Raw genomic sequence first — 16,693 nt, forward strand, 5'->3', positions numbered from 1 at the left:
TATATTATACTGAGTGTAAAAATTAAAAATGAGATGGCAAAAAAAAATAAAAAATAATTAGTGTATTTACTACTTGATCGTGATTTGAAATGGTAATTATTTTAGCAAAAGGTGCTAGATTTACAATAAAAAAAACTAGTTTAAATGGTTTGAAGTTTGAAGCCATTTATATCTTGTTCCGGTGGATAACATTGAATTTCAGAATTTCGAATAACGTCTTGTTTGCAATCATGCTGTAAGGTTGTCTGATAAATATATTTTAGACTTTAGTATATCGCCAACCATCGGCCCGCCCGGTGCTGTCTGCCGCGCCGCGTCTGGTCTGGTCCTTTCACACGTGTATCGCGATACTGCACTGAATTCACATAAACTTGCCATTACAAAACACATGTTCGACCATAATAATACTAACCTCAACCGCACATTGCCAGACGGAAAAATACGCATAAATTAAAAGTTTATCTTCGAATCCAATCCAATCCAATCCAATCCAAAACTAGGGGGAAATTTAATAAGGCGGAAAAAGAAAATAAAAACTCAATAAAGCGCCAATTTTTCAATAATATTTCATAAATTTTGTTAAGTGTCAAGCAGTGATTTTGAAATATTGTGTCGGTTTAAAGTTCCTACAAACGCAAGTTCAACGTGCTGTTATTTTTTTAACCAGTGCCGGTCGAATCAACCAGTGGTTTTGGATTATCTGACGCAATTTCCGGTGAGAATTCATAATTTTATTGTTTTCTTAAATTACCTCTGAAAATAACTTATTTTTATTTATTTTTAAAAAAAATAAATGGAAATATCTTATAATTTACACGAATATTTCAATTTTGGTAGCCATTTTCAACGAGTTGTAAATAACTCACTATTAGAAAGTGGAAATCAAATTAATACACATACATACATTTCAACTGAGATTAAACCCTTTTTTGAAAAATAATGTAAAGTTTTAGTCATTTTTAACTATGACCTGTCATCGACTGGTTTTTGCTATCACTTTATACACTGTGTAGCATTTACTATTTTGGTAATGTTTGAACATTCGTTTTTCTATCTGTTCGTAAATTCGTTAAATAAATTTCAGAACAAAAAACTTAATGTTGGTGAAGAATTAAAATCTTTATTGATGTGTTTCTACCGGATTGTCTGGGAATACTAGGAAACGCCTGAAAACACTTTATAATTTCATACTAAAAAAATCATGGTTAAAATATTTGAGTATTTATTTGTTTTAGTAATTAAGATTACTGAAGTAATTAAATTATAAAATAAATTTTAGGAATGTTTCACTAAGCGTGAATAAAAAAAAAATGCTTGCGTACTTGATACTTATACTTTTGATACTTTTAAAAAATATAATTCACAAGGTATTATATACTGAGCCTACTCCTAGTACAAGCAAAAATTGACAGAGTTTTTTAGTGATATTTTGTTAAATATGAAATGTATGTATAAATAAATAGCTCTGGATTTTCGTTATTTACAGTAGAGTCGCTTAAACAGGCCTTGACATGACGTTAAGGGTACATACATATTATATTCACCCCTTAGTAAACATTGTCATTCACCAAATTAAAATACTTTGATGCATCCCTCTGAAGCACTACTGTACAATAAATACTAGTTTTAGCAAAGTCCAAGTTAAGGCACTAAATGTTGGCTTATCTGTAAGTCATTGCACAACTTTGTTCCGGAAAATCTAACAGAACTATACATTACAGATTAACTAGCTGACAGATGTTTTACGTTTAGATCTTAGATCAGTTACCAATATGTTAGATCAGTTACATCGCATTAAATTCGGTGAACGCGCATTTGCGGTCGCAGAAAAATAACATGGAATGCTCTCCTTGTAGAAGTTCAAACTGTGAGAGTAAAGTGATGTTTTGAAAAAAAATTAAAATCCATCTTTTCTCTAAATCGTTTGTATAAATCCGTAGCGTGGCAAGTTAAATTGTTTTTCTGAAAAGTTTAAATATTTTTTTAAAAATTAAAATTAATATTCGGTTGCGCAAGAGGTTGATGGAATTTAGTGTTTTGTGACTGGATAGACGTCAAGAAATGGAGATTCATCGATCCCTTCTAACTCAGAGCAATATTTCTATCAAATATTCCCGATAAATCATTTACTCGCCACCCCAATATTTATGAATCATTTTGTAAAGCGCCCTTGAGGTATTATATTACGAAAATCGATTTCTTGTGCCATTTATATATACAATACAAAATCTCATGTTTTACAGAGACAATCATCCACAAATTAAGTAAAATATACGGTAGATTTACAGGGGAGCATATACTTAAGGTATATTTATCATTGTACGTATGTATGTATATACAAATGAATCAATAAAAACGGTGCCAGATAAGTTATTCATATTAATACTAATCTTTTTTACTTCGATTTTTGTATAGTTTACATGACTTGCAGATACAATTTTCATTACTATTATATTTGGATAACTATCATACATTACATGAATAGAAGTAAACAGGTAAAAGGTTTGCTTACTGTGACCTGTTGCTCCAATTAATATAGTACTCAGGTAAACTTGTGTCTACTTCGCCCAAGATAACATACTACACACCTGTTGCGCTCCGTAATTCATAGGGTGTTTCTTGTATTCAGTTCCGACAAAACATTTACTTGTTACACTGTCCTCGATCGATAATTTAAATTAAAAATTGGCGAACTTTTTTACTGCATCATCATTTTCCTGGATAAGTTAACCTAATGCAGTATATCTTGATTATTTTTTGGATAAAGTGTGATTAATCTTTCGCTACAGGTGCCAGTACATAAATAATGAAATATTACAGTGTAAAACTCCTCTTTAAACCAATATTTTATATCGACCTTGTCAGGAATCGAACCCGGGACCTCAAGAACGGTGGGCGAATGTTCCAACCACTATACAAATTTACGGACTTATTTCCACTTGTTTGAATTTTTCTGGATTTTTATATGAGCCTTACTATCATATTGCACAATGATCGCTGCTTTTAGTACAATTATTCAGTACTGTATTCATTTTACTTGCTAGTAAAAATTATAACCCGAATTTAATTACATTAGCAATAAAGGAAGTGTATTTATTAAAATCTTAAGCGTCTACACTTGTTGATTGAAATATTAGCCAATGAGTTTAAGAGGTTTGTTTATGATACAGTCAATGTGTTCGTGGATAAATTTATCATAAAAAATCACTGCGAGGTTTTTTTAATGTTATATATTCACCATTCATGAGAAGAGTTCATGTAATCCTTGAGTATCATACTTGTATTATAGTCACTAACGTTTTTAATTTCTAGTATCTAAATAATTTCAACAACAAAAAGCAATTTTTTTTTAGTAAAAACGCATTCAAAACATCGTTAACGAATAAATTAAAGAGAAGGGGGGCAAGATGAGCACCCTGGGGTACACCTAAAGTGACCAAAAAATTGTTTTAGCTGAAGTTCTGAATCCAAACTTAGGTGGTCTGTCCTCCGAAGAGTTGTTTCTCTTGTGAGGTGATTTCCTGGTGAGGCCTTCCACGAGGACGAGTCTCGTGACGCTGGTTATGTAATGCAAAAAAAGGGAGTCTGATGGTCATTCTTTGGACTTTATTATTCCCTCTTTTGCTGTCTACCCCATATTAAGCGATTACCCATCTTACGTGATTTATTATAATTATATCTCTTATCATCCACAGTATCTTCATTTTTATTCGGTTTGAAAGATGTAGGATTTTAGAATTAGTAGGAAAGGGGCTCTGATGCCAAGAGCATATAAGCTAATTTAAAAATCTTATTACGTAATTAACTAGCCAGGAGATAGATAATTAATAATTATGAAAGAGTAGGTACTAGATACGCACTAAGGATCATGATTTTCTTTGCTTATTAACTTTGCAATTTATATAATATCATTAATATTCAACATTAACAAACATTAAGTTGGGAATACGAAAGTCAGATGATAACATATTTTATTAAAAAACCTTGCGCCAATTAATGTTGCCATTTTGTTTCCGATTTTTTTTTAGTTTTGATCAACGACGTATAATAAAATAGACGCGTTACAAATGCAAAGAAAATGACATTTATTAGAAGACTTCCGTGTCTTTACTCTCTAATCGACTTTTATCACGACCAGACGTAATGCTACGCAGAAATATGCTGTCGATGATGAAAAAATGCTTTTATTGCTATGCAATTGTGAAAAACAGAACGGATGTATCGTTTCAGGGGTTCGTTCGTAAATACAATTCAATTTATGGAATAAGTACATAATTAGTTATTATTTTTTGACAAGTGCTAACTAGTGTCGTTTCTATGATAAAGGGTTTTACATAAATAAATATAAACTAAAGAAATATGATATCTTCCTTATATGTATGATTGCATCTATATCGTGATGTGCTAACTCTATTATTTTTCAAATTGTTGAGGGCAGCGCAATATTATTTAGTGTAATATCTTCAACAACAACAACAACAAACCATCAAGCCGTTTCCCCGTTAGAGTAGGCAGATAGGATAGAACGCCACAACACTCTATCTTTGCATACAGATCTCGCTTCCTCTACAAACATCTTCATACATCTTCTCATGCACGCGCGCCGATTTTTCCGACTTTTGACATGTCCATCTTCAAGTATTTGTTGGATTTAATCATGCCACGTCTTTCTCGGTCTTCCTCTATTTCTGCATTCATCAACATTTGCATTGTAAATATTCTTGGCCGTTCTTTCGCAGTCCATTCGTTCTACATGTCCAAACCAGAGCTCCTTTCTTAATCTTATCAATTATACTTGACTCAGATTTCCACTCCCGCCTAATTTCATCATCAAATAATAATTATGTAATCTTTAAACATACATATATGTAGATTAAACAAAAAAGGTACAAAAGTATTAAAAATGAATAGTTTTTTTTTCTTTTTAAAATCTGAACGATCTGATTAAATCAAACAAATACATATATACATATACGTATATGAAACGTAGATGAAGCTAGTATAAAAGTAACGCGTCTATTTTTTAATTTTTTAATGTAATAATTGCGTTACCCATACACCATAAATACACGTATTTATGTATTTTTGTCACAAATTTTATGAATAATTATGGAAATATACATTTTTCCAATTGCAATACATAAAACTGTTCGTTAATAAAGTGTTTTACAAATGAGCTATTATTTGCGCAATAATATTGCTCAGCTGTACAAAATTGGACAAGTCAGATAGATAAACATGGTTTTATTTACTTAGATACTGTCAGTTTAGTAAATTACTAGAAAAAAAAAACGCGTCCTTTTTTAAAGGTTTATATTTTCATAAAAAATAAGATGAATAAAAACGAACAGTACCCATGAAATATTGCGGTGTTTTTTCAATAAATTTATTTTGACAACGAACTTTCGGACCGGTCTAATTAGCGCTATCTCAAGTGTACCATAATCATCTCGTTAAGCATTATTATTATATGATCGCCATTTATCATGTTTGTGTAATGAAAGCACAAGGGTTTTTTATCAACTTATTAGTAATAAGTAATAAGTTTCAAATATTGAGAGATAGAGAAATAGCGCGTGTCGCGTCTGAAGTCCGAAGTCAACATTCACAAGGAGCTAAAGTGACGTTATTTATTGATTTACGCGTGGCGCCTTCAATCAATGGCAAGGTCATACAAACTTTAAAAAAACTAACAATTCTGGTTCAATCGCAGACTATAAATTTGGAATAAAGGACACCTTGTACTTAAAGATAGAGCTGATTGATTATTGATGCAAATCCAGTTTTGATTCGAGGAGCTGTTGAAAATAAAATATCATTTTTTATGAACCACTTTTTATTCACATAACTGACTAGTTTCGGCTACTACACGTTTATTATGTAGCCCCGCTGCTATTCCGAACGCTTTCGCGGCCGTAGAAAACACTTTATCACGCGTATTTTGTATGTAAACACGCGAGATAAAAGCTTTTTCTACGGCCGCGAGAGTGTTTGGAATAGAAGCCCTGAAGTTATTGTGTAACCCTGAAGAGGGCAACGTGTAGTTGCCGAAACTAGTCGGGTGTGTCAATAAAAAGTGCTTGAAATGAAACAAAGTTATTTTTTAATATATTAAAATGAAATAAAATCATTTTGTTTTTATTAAAAAAAAAAATTAATATTATTCATAATCAAATAAATCTTAGTCTCATTTTAAATATGTTTCCTCCCCCTAAATCCACACACAAACCCCCTCTCTTTTCTACCCCGTAGCCACGCCCACTCTACCTTCACTGTGAAAAATGTAAATATGTTACGTTAGTTTGTAATTAACCCTGAAGAAGGCATTGTATTGCCGAAACTAGTTGGTTGTCAAATTATAAAAAATGTAAGTGGTACATAAAAACAAAGTGATTTTTTTTATTTTAAATAGGTATATTAAATAATAATGTTCCACAAAGTAACTGTTTCAAACATCAAAAATACCAAAGTAATTTTATTTATACCTCTGAAATATAACAATTAACCACAAAGTAAGTGCGACAAATATCCAAAATATCTTTTATTTATTTTTTAATACAAATTTTATCATCATAATCATTCCCTATCCGCACCTAATGTACACCAATCGCAGGGTGTCTTGATCATTTTTGTTACATGAAGGTAAGATGCTCAGTCTCACGCTACAGGTACCAGTCCAGGGACTATGAAATATTTTATTCCGAAAACACCCTATTAAATAAATATTTCATATTAACCATGTCGGGAATCGAACCTGAGACCTCTTGCATTGTAGGCACATTTACAAATACACATTTATTACAGTTTAATATATTTAAACAATCAATTCTTTCATTTACTTATGATATTTAAATATGCAATGCTTTTTAAAAATTAGAAAATACTTTTGCTTTAAAAATTGTCGTACACCATGTTTTATTTATAGGTTTTTTAAAAATGTATGTAATATTAACTCCTTTTAATCGATTGACTAATAAATGACTTGTGTAAAAAACAAAGAAACGACATTTAAGTTTATTTAGTCAATCCCTAACCAACTTGCTTTTATGATTTATGCCAACAATCTATATTCTTTATTTACTTTGGCTATGTAAAAATCTGACGAAATGTCATCATCTTGGTTTTTTCTGTTTTATTTTTCGATTGTGAAACAATGCTTTATCGACAACGCAGAACGCTTTAAAATTTCAAATTTAAGAGAACACATTTCTTTTGCTTGTATTTGAAGATAAATAATTTTTTTTTAAGTAAATATATATTTGTAAACCATATCTCCGGTACCTACCGCACACTTTTTTGAATTCTAGAAAAAATATTTTTTTTTACTTTGAAGTAAACACATGTAGTTGGCAATAACGCGAGCCTGAAAAAAAGTTATTTGATACCTGACACTATTACTGCTGATTCTTAGGTGAAATGACTTTCTGAATCCGAATATAGCCCCCGTTTACCCCCTTCACCCGCCATTTTCGGGGAACCCTCCCCTTATTTTTATAACGATAGGTAAAAATGATTATTTAAGGTGTTAATTCAAAATGTATAATTCATGTTTTAGAACTTATTACCTCGGGGAAAACGGGTGTCATATTCGGATTCAAGAGATCATTTTGCGTAAGAATCAGCAGAAATGGATGTTTACATTTACGATTACATAATATTGCATTTTATTTTGTGTTTTAAGTTCACAGGCATTGGTCGTTCCTGCATTATAAACTATGTCTCTGCACTTAATTCACGTATGTATTATGCTCTAAATAATTATTTGAATAATTTAATTTCAAATTTAAAATAACGTTCAAAATGCATAATTTTAAGACCTTTATAAGTATCGTAAACTTGTATCATATCGTATTCAAAATATCCTTTTTTGCACCACAACAGGCCAAAAGGTCCAATAAAGTTGGTGAATTACAGCACAGAACACCCAGGTTTGAGGGAAATCACAATTAATTTTTGTGTTCTCATTGTAAATCGAACCCGAACCTTCCGTGCTGAGTCAAGCGTCTGAATCACTATCTGATAACAGTTCACAAAAAGAGCAAAATGAATCGGAAATCTAACTTAATAATGTGCATTTTGAGATTGATTAAACACGCCGTTTATTTATTATTTTTGTAATTTATATGTTATCCTAAAAATATTAATATTTAAAAATAAAATACATGAACTATTGTAAGACGTCACTCCCCATTATGTACATAATAATTGTTTTTTCTTTTACGTAATGGGAAACGTTAATGTAAATATTTGTATTGAATTGATAAAAAAAATGTGTTTAGTAGTAATAATGTATACTTATATTTGTTATCTGAATAACAAAAAAATCTATCTTCATTAAATGTAAAATATTAATGTAAATGCTTACATACTTATGAAAAAATTACGAACGTGTACGTGAAAATAGGTTTTTAGTTATTATAACTGAATATTATTACATATATTTAATGGTAATCTAGTTTGCTACTAATTTGCCAAAATACAATCTAAATGCCCCTCTCTTCAACTTAAATTCAGTCTTGTATATGTGAATAGATTAGCATTTTGATTGAGTCACATTTAGAATTTAACTAGCGAAACATTCCCAACGGAAAAAACCCGTTGTCGACAAATGACTGTAGTGCAAAGAAATACATACATATTATTAAATTTGGCAATATTTTTATAATGAACTGTTACTAACTATAAAAAAATAACTCTTAACTCGTAACTGGAATTTTTATCAAGCCTGTTCATACCTGTAACTAATTTTATTTATTTATACTTTTACATTGTTTGTATTCTTTTTTTATACAGAATAATGTCACTGAGGTGTCCCGTGCCGAGGGAAACATTTTACAAAATGTAAAACATGCGTAAGATTAGCTAATGAACAAAGTTAAACAAAAAAATAACAATAAAAAAACGAAATTAATCCAATGAACCTAATTATCATTAACATAATAAACAATAAAAAACTAAAATAATCATAAAAAACAAAACCAATTTATATAGACCAATAGAACAAATTTCATAAACAGTACACACATTTTACCTGTTTGGCTTGATCCACTCATCGATCCGTGCGCAACCCCACTCCACTATCCATTTCTTAATAGCAATTTTATATTGTGAGAACTTACTTATTGTCCTTATGGATAATGGAAGTAGATTGTACACTTCAACCGAGTAGTAGGCCAATCCTCTTTGACCGAAGGTTGTATTTATTTTTTTATTTTTTTGCAGCATCGTTTTGCAGCAACAGCAGAGGAGTATCTCTTAACTCTTGTATTTGTAACGGAAGGTAGAGAATAATGTTTACGTGCGTATAGTAAGAAAGATTTTACATAAAGTTGTTTTATATATTTTACATTAAGATTTTCAAATATACCGAAAGAGCTAGTTCTGATTGGGACTCTTAAGATAATTATATTGACATGATAGATGTTTCAAAAGATATAGAGAACCTTTTTGAAAGGGAAATATGGAAGTTTAGACATTTACAGGGGTAATGACCCGCTATTTGCTGGTTTAAGTGATTATTTCACACATTAATTTTATTGATAAAAAAAATGTGCATAGTAAACACAATGTTTTATATTACAGGAAAAATGAATTCACAATTCAGTTTTCTACGCTGTATTTCTTTACAATCAAACAAATCGTACAAAATAATTCGGAATATTTGTTTTTAATTGTTTGAATTTATGAAGGTATTAGACAACTTTTTTAAAAGAGCCTTTTTTTAAATTCACATTTCTGGTCATGCGGTTACAAGAGGAGATTTCAGCAGAATGCTCGAACGAGGTTTTCCTGTAATTTTAATTATTTAGTACCAAAAACACGTACGACTTTCTCTCAGAGAAATTTCTCTTTTGTAGCCCCAAAAGTGTTCAATGTCCTGGTTAAAAATATTATTTTCCTCTAAAAAGCTTTTTTCAGGAGAAGTGCACAAGTTTGCATTTTGTCTAAGGGAAGAGACTATTGCAGGGGACCGCTGCGAGACATTGCATAGATTTATGTGCTATGAAGCGCTTTGTCCAGCAGTTTATTAACTTGCATGTTTGTGTAATATTTTTTATCTGTAGCATCTCGTACATGCTTTCACTTTCCATTATTTTGTATTTCAACCCATCACAGGGTAGGGCTCCTGGCCTCCTGGAGTTAGGGATACGTTTTTTTTGTTGTTGTAATATGTATCTTTATATGAATAAATAAATACCTCCTAGATACTATGCGAAAAATACAGCTGTCCTTCTAAAATTTCATCGTTTATCTTTCAAAAAGGCGTATCTCGCATTTGTTGGTTTTTGAGACGATTTTTTAAGAATTTGCTTGGACAATTTTCACCTAAAAAATAATCTTACTGTGTTTTGGTGGGTTTTAAAAAAAATTCTAATACAGTATGATGTCCATTTATTCTATAAACAAAACTTGTTTATTATAACTCAATTTCGACAAAAAACGGGTTACTCCTTTTTCAGGTTTAGGTTCAGTGCCAAAATACGACGTTAATTGGCAAAAAATAAAAGTAAATGCATGCAATACAAAATAAGTATTTGACATCGAATTGAATAGCAAGAAAATAATCATAGCAGCTTAACTACGAGTATATAAATACATATATGAAAATATATTATAATAACAATTAAAGTACTACATTGTAATAAAAATAAAGAAATAACAAAAATAAAACACCAAAAACATTTATGAACAACTTTAAAAATCAAAAAAATATATATATATACAAAAAATATACGATAAAAAAGTGAATAAAAAAATAAAATAATAATAAATAATTTTTTTTTAAATTAGCAACTAACAGTTCGAATTCTAAACTATTCTAAAACTAAAAACCCTATTAAGAAAAACTACAGATATAAAAACACCGTATAAATCAAATGAATGAAAAAGAAACATTGAATATTGATGATTGAAGGCAGCATTACATTCTTATTTTTAAAACCTCTTTTTGAGAGATGTACGATGATATTATGCCTAACTAAAATTGGAAAAACCGACGTTTTGCTGTCCCGTTTTCCGCACCCTAAAACTGAGGCGATTCATACTTTAAAAAAAAAACAATACTCTGATACCAAAATAAAATTTTGTCTTGTTACCTTTACCTAAAATATATATATTTGTTTGTGTAGATAAAACTGGGCGCTATTATGGGTTTTTGGATGATCCTATCTTCTATACGAAACCATTTATAAAAAAAGCAAAAAAATAAAGACACGTCAATAAAAAAACTCTGTAGTGTGTGAAAAAATCACTGCTTTAGTGCCATAATCCAGTGAGAAAATACTAAAATACTTTTGTATGAAGAAAAACTAGACCGCGTTTTCTCTCAACAGAGCTTATTAATATTGGTGTTTTTTTAAAGTTTCCCAATAAAAAAACTTCGCGAGTGCGCTCGTTAGTCAAAAGGGAAGTAAGTAAAGCTAAACCAAGGACTTTAATTGATGCTTTATATGAAAATTACCATTAAACTTATTACCTGTCAATGGCTGCTTCAAAGTAATCACTAATCACAAAGCAATCACTCATGAAGTCTGGAAACTCTCCGTACCTGTTAAAAAAATCTATTAAAATCCAATTTAGTAAATATGTATTTAGTGTCTTGGAGGAGAGACGGGCACTAATCAAAACTGGTAGACATAGAAAAGTAGCTAAGAATTCACAAATATTTGCTAACATTTTTATTTTAATGTTTGAACACGAAGTAAATTCTTTAAATATTTGAAATAAGTAACATCGATGCGTCCTGAGTCAATGCATGATAATTTTTGTTTAATTTTCTTTAAAAATTAGTCTGATCAACTCGATTGGTGAGCAAATAAGAGGCTTGGCTCCGGAATTTTCTGGATTAAATTTGTCTTTATTAATAAAGGACACGTTACTCGTATATGGTGACAAGGAATTTAATTGGGAAATTTAGTGTTAGAAGTTAAAATGATTGGAAGAGATTGAATAAAATTTGCAATTGCATACATATATTTTCAATTTCAGTATTTTTTAACTAAAGAAATAATACATATTACAATAGAAATGGAGAATTTTCATTTTGGATAGTTTGCAATAGCTAAAAACAAATTGTCCTGTATTTTCGCGACATTTCATTTTCTCGGTCGAAAAATTATTTGCAATAAGCGAGGAATAACAAAACTAGACTTTGCATCCATAACCGATAGATAACCTTGTCAAATGATAACCCGGTGGACATATTTGTTTAGCGAAATAATGGCAGTTATGAAATAATAAGATGTTCATAGTAAATTATTCTGATATAACTGTTAAATAGTTATAACCCCGTGAGCCTTCTATAAAATTTGTTTCCAAAAAATAAATTTAAAAAAATAAAATATTATCAAATTATCTACTCTCCTAAATTGTATCATTTTATTTATAATAAATCTTTATTTTAAGTTTATTTAAACCAAGAGTTAGATTTTAAGAAATTAATCGCATGCTTTTTACTCATGGTTTATATTCAGGTGGATAAATCCTAGACGAGTATTTTCGACTCGGTGGCTACTCTCATGTAAAAATCCCAATGAAAAAAAAAAAAGTTGGGTCGTATTCGCCTAAAATTCTAGAGGTCTCAGTTCGATTTCTGGCAAGTGTGAGGTAAAATATTTGTTTTGAAGGTAGTTCTACACTACAGTATTTCACCATCCCTGGAGTGCTATTCTGAACCACTCTTGCGGCACGAGAAAACAGTTTTTCTCATGTATTTTGTATGTAAATATACGATATAATACGGCCGCTAGAGCGTTTTGAATACCAGCCCTGGACGAAAAGCGCTGCATCAGGTGTTTTAATGAAGTGCCTTATGCACCATCGGGTTTAAATAGGGGCATGATGATTTTTATCGAGAAGTTTGTGTTACAAAATATAATATCTTGATGCATACGTAAATAAATAATATATTTGTTAAAGTCAATTTAAAAAAAAGATTTTTTGTAAAAAACAGTTTTATTTGAGAAATCTGTTTAAGGATTTGTCTATAATATGAGCTACAGTATGTTGAAAATCATTGTCCTCTTCTTCAGAATCCAAGTAGATACATATATTAATGAGCTCGTCTTCAGTAAGAATTGGCGCATATTCCTCAGATGTTTCTGTTATTCATCCTTCTAAAACTTTTGCGTTGGTTCAAAGTTTTCAGTCTTCCTCTGAATCAATAATTTTATTACTCTAAAGGAATTAAGTCGAGTCTATAATAGTTAGGCGGCAGACTACAGAATTCGACACACGAATATCGGTGAACTATAGAGCCTGATTTTGTGCTTTTATTTAGTAAAAATAAGGGCGGATAGTACCTATTTGTCAGATAATTAAAAGGCTTATTGATAGAGTACTGTTGTTTAAATAAAAAATAGTAATAACGTTTAAATTGTCTATCATCAAATAAAAGCCAGAATTAAAAGGTTCTTAAGAACTAGGTACATTTAACATGAATTATTTTATGTTTATATTAAATATTTTTTACGTAATTAAATGAAACAAATAAAAAAGTGTACGGGCAGTTCTTCAGATAGATATGTATTATCACAATCGCACAATTTAATGTTTTTATGTTTATGCGGCTAGTTTACTTCCTGTAAGCGCGTTTAAAGGCTGCCAAATCACCATTATTTGACATAAAGATTTGGTTATAATACGAGTAACACAAAGTAATTGCATTTAGACATTTTTACAAAATCCCGTGTTTCTGCACAATTCTAAAAACGAAAAAAAAAACAATTCGTTTTTTAAATGCTGGCTGATTAGTTTGACATGGTTTATGATAACTCATTTTAGGATATTTAAACAATTGTAAATACCCATATTTACGCAACAAACCGTTGTCAAATGATAGAAAAATCGATGCATAATTCGAAGTAAATTTAGATAGATAGCGTAGATTATGCAGAATATTTTTATATCCACTAAATGGTGGATATGGCACTGTATTGGTACACGCACAATAGCGTATCTAAAAATTATGAGCCTTGGTGCCAGTTCTGGAACTATATTAATAATAATAATATAAATATTCTCGTTTGAAAACACCTTTAAAATAAATATTCCACATAATCATCCACGTCGCGAATCGAGCTCGAGACCTCTTGCATGATAAGCAAACGTGCTCACGTTATCACGAGGCGGACAGTATTAAAAATCTCTTGAAATCTACGAACTACAGATTTTTATTTTTTTAATTACAATTTTTTTATTCGGTATTTTTATGTACGTTTAAAAATATTTATTTGAAGGCATATATAACAATGAATTTGACATTGAAATACATAAAGTAAAATATACGCAGTACCTAATTAGAGAAAAAGTAAAAGCTATCCTCTCTAAATTTTCTTTCAGAAACATAAGAGATGTCAATATCCGAAAAGATACGACTGAGCAAAGACATTGTTCTTCCTATTGGCATTACCATTTGCTGGTTCAGCAAGAAAAAAGATGTTTAAGGTTAGGAACATACAAAAAAGTACGTTTCATTACACCCAAGTTAAATATAAATATATGAGTTATACATTTAAGCAGATATGCATTTCTTCAATACTTTAAACTAATGTAGCTAATAATTTCCATTTCATGTATACTCATCGATAGATTATGAGAGTATTATATTCAACATTTCTTTTATTCTTATGTTACACTCTAGGCAATGAGTACCAAGACGTCGGTGACTCATTGCATGCGAAGTTTAGTGCATACAGGCGGCACTTCTCCCGTATTTTATGGGTGGGAGAAGCGAGTACCTAATAGGTCTAGATAACTTTTGTTTTTTATCAGGTGGGATTGTTCATAATTGTTTAAATTTCTTTACCGTTTACCCAAGTAGTAGTTTAAAATAATAATAATATCTCGGTCTTTTATTTTATATCGTTTAGTGTTATTCCAAATTGTTTTTATTTCATTATTAATATGTATGGTTTTCTTAGTTTTTTTACAGCCTCAAAATATTTATATTAATGAATTTTTTTTTTTAACAATATTTCATAACGGGTAATATAATTGTAATATTTTTTATATTTTTAAGACTTCTTAATTTAAAAATACCTGTTTGATATTTATTTGTTTTAAATTCTATATATTACTTTTAATTCTAATAAAATTAAAAAAACAAATATGTTTTATACCACTTTTTATTTCCACCGACGGCGACGTAACGAACGAATTCTCTCCTATTTTATTTTTTTCATGTTTTCTAAATACCATACGTGGAGCCAATTAATCAAGTCTTTTTTTCCTAAGAGGGTGGTAAATTGAGATGAAGCTCGACAGGAGTGAACTAAAAGAAATATTGTTTATTAATCCGCAAACCATCTGATAGAAAATGATAATAATTTCAATAAAGATTAAAAGTACTTTATGTTGAAAACAAAATTTTAAAATTAGACAATTTGGAAATTTTAGAAATTAAAACATGAATTCATAATAAGAAAAAATGAATTAATAAACAAATTGTATTTTAGTCCACTCCTGTCTACCTTCGAAAATATTCATCTCAAATTACCACCCCATAGAAAAAAAAGACTTAATTTATTGGCTCCACGTGTAGATTTAGTAAACATGATAAAAATAAAATAGGAAAGAATTAACTAGTTACGTAAAATTTGACGAAGAAGCTTGTTTGCTTTGAAACTGGTCGGTGGGAAAAAAAAATAGTGGTTAAAAAGAAAATTGTTTTATTTATTTTATTATAAAGATAGCATAGCATATACAAAAAGTCGTGAGTGCCTTTCTGTGTCCTTAATTACTTGCATATTATAAAAAAACATCGTTAAGTGACACAAAAGAGTATACATAGTAAGGAGGTTATTCTGCATCACATATTATGTGGGGAACCATTGCGATTATATAAATTTCAAGTAATCGTCAGTTATTTGTGTAAATTTACCGTGAGTGACAGTTAAAACTTTTCGTTTTTACCGACGCGACATAAACTGTTTTACCGACATCTCAATTGGTGCAGCAAAAGCATATTCGATTTTACCGACGCACCGCGACGTGTTGTAAACTTCATTGCTATTAGTGCTGGCCAGGAATTAGTGCTGTCCCATCGGTGTAGTACCTACTTACGTACGACTTTGTAAATATTTCGAAATGGCTCAATCATTAAACGCGCTTAGTTATATGACTAAAGCAAAAAATATTGTTAATTTAATACTCAAAATAATTAATGAACCCAATAATAAATTTACAAAGGAACAGTTAGGGAAAATCTCGCCACAAACCTCGGAACTATTGGGGACTGTTGGTGAAATGGCAGTATCAATGGGCATTCTTGAGGGTGAGTTGGCGGCCTACAAGAAATTACCCCAGCCTTCTACATCTGCTATTAACTCGGTGAACACCACCGATCTTTTTTTTGAAGCAATCTCGGAAATTGAAGAACGTAAGGAGAGATCGAAGAATTTAATTATTTTTAACATACCTGAGAGTTTATCTACCACTCAGCCACAGAGGATTGAGGATGACACAAAAACAACTCATCATGTAATTAATCAAATCGAACCACTACCAAACAGCGACTTGATTAAGATGTATAGACTAGGCATACAACGGGAAGGAGTAAATAGGCCAATTAAAGTTGAGTTGCGAGATTCTTCTCAAACCAAAAGGCTTTTGCGCTTTAAGACAAAATTATCTGGGGGTGTTAAAATGAAACCTGACCTTACAATCAAACAAAGAAATCACCTAACCGATCTAA

The 16,693-nt window shown here is 30.4% G+C and overlaps 1 protein-coding gene across 1 annotated transcript in view; it reads left to right on the forward strand.

The window, feature by feature from the left end:
• Positions 1-268: 268 nt before the first annotated feature.
• Positions 269-16,693, forward strand: part of LOC148280483 (monocarboxylate transporter 14) — a 90,216-nt gene continuing 73,791 nt past the window's right edge. Inside the window, exon 1 of the mRNA XM_088228320.1 lies at positions 269-715. The gene's annotated coding sequence lies outside the window, so the exon portion shown is untranslated. The remainder of the gene's footprint in view (positions 716-16,693) is intronic.

The sequence above is a fragment of the Micrasema longulum genome, unplaced genomic scaffold (assembly GCF_059751315.1).
Source record: "Micrasema longulum isolate JH-2025_06_02 unplaced genomic scaffold, ASM5975131v1 h1tg000576l, whole genome shotgun sequence".
Classification (NCBI taxonomy): domain Eukaryota; kingdom Metazoa; phylum Arthropoda; class Insecta; order Trichoptera; family Brachycentridae; genus Micrasema; species Micrasema longulum.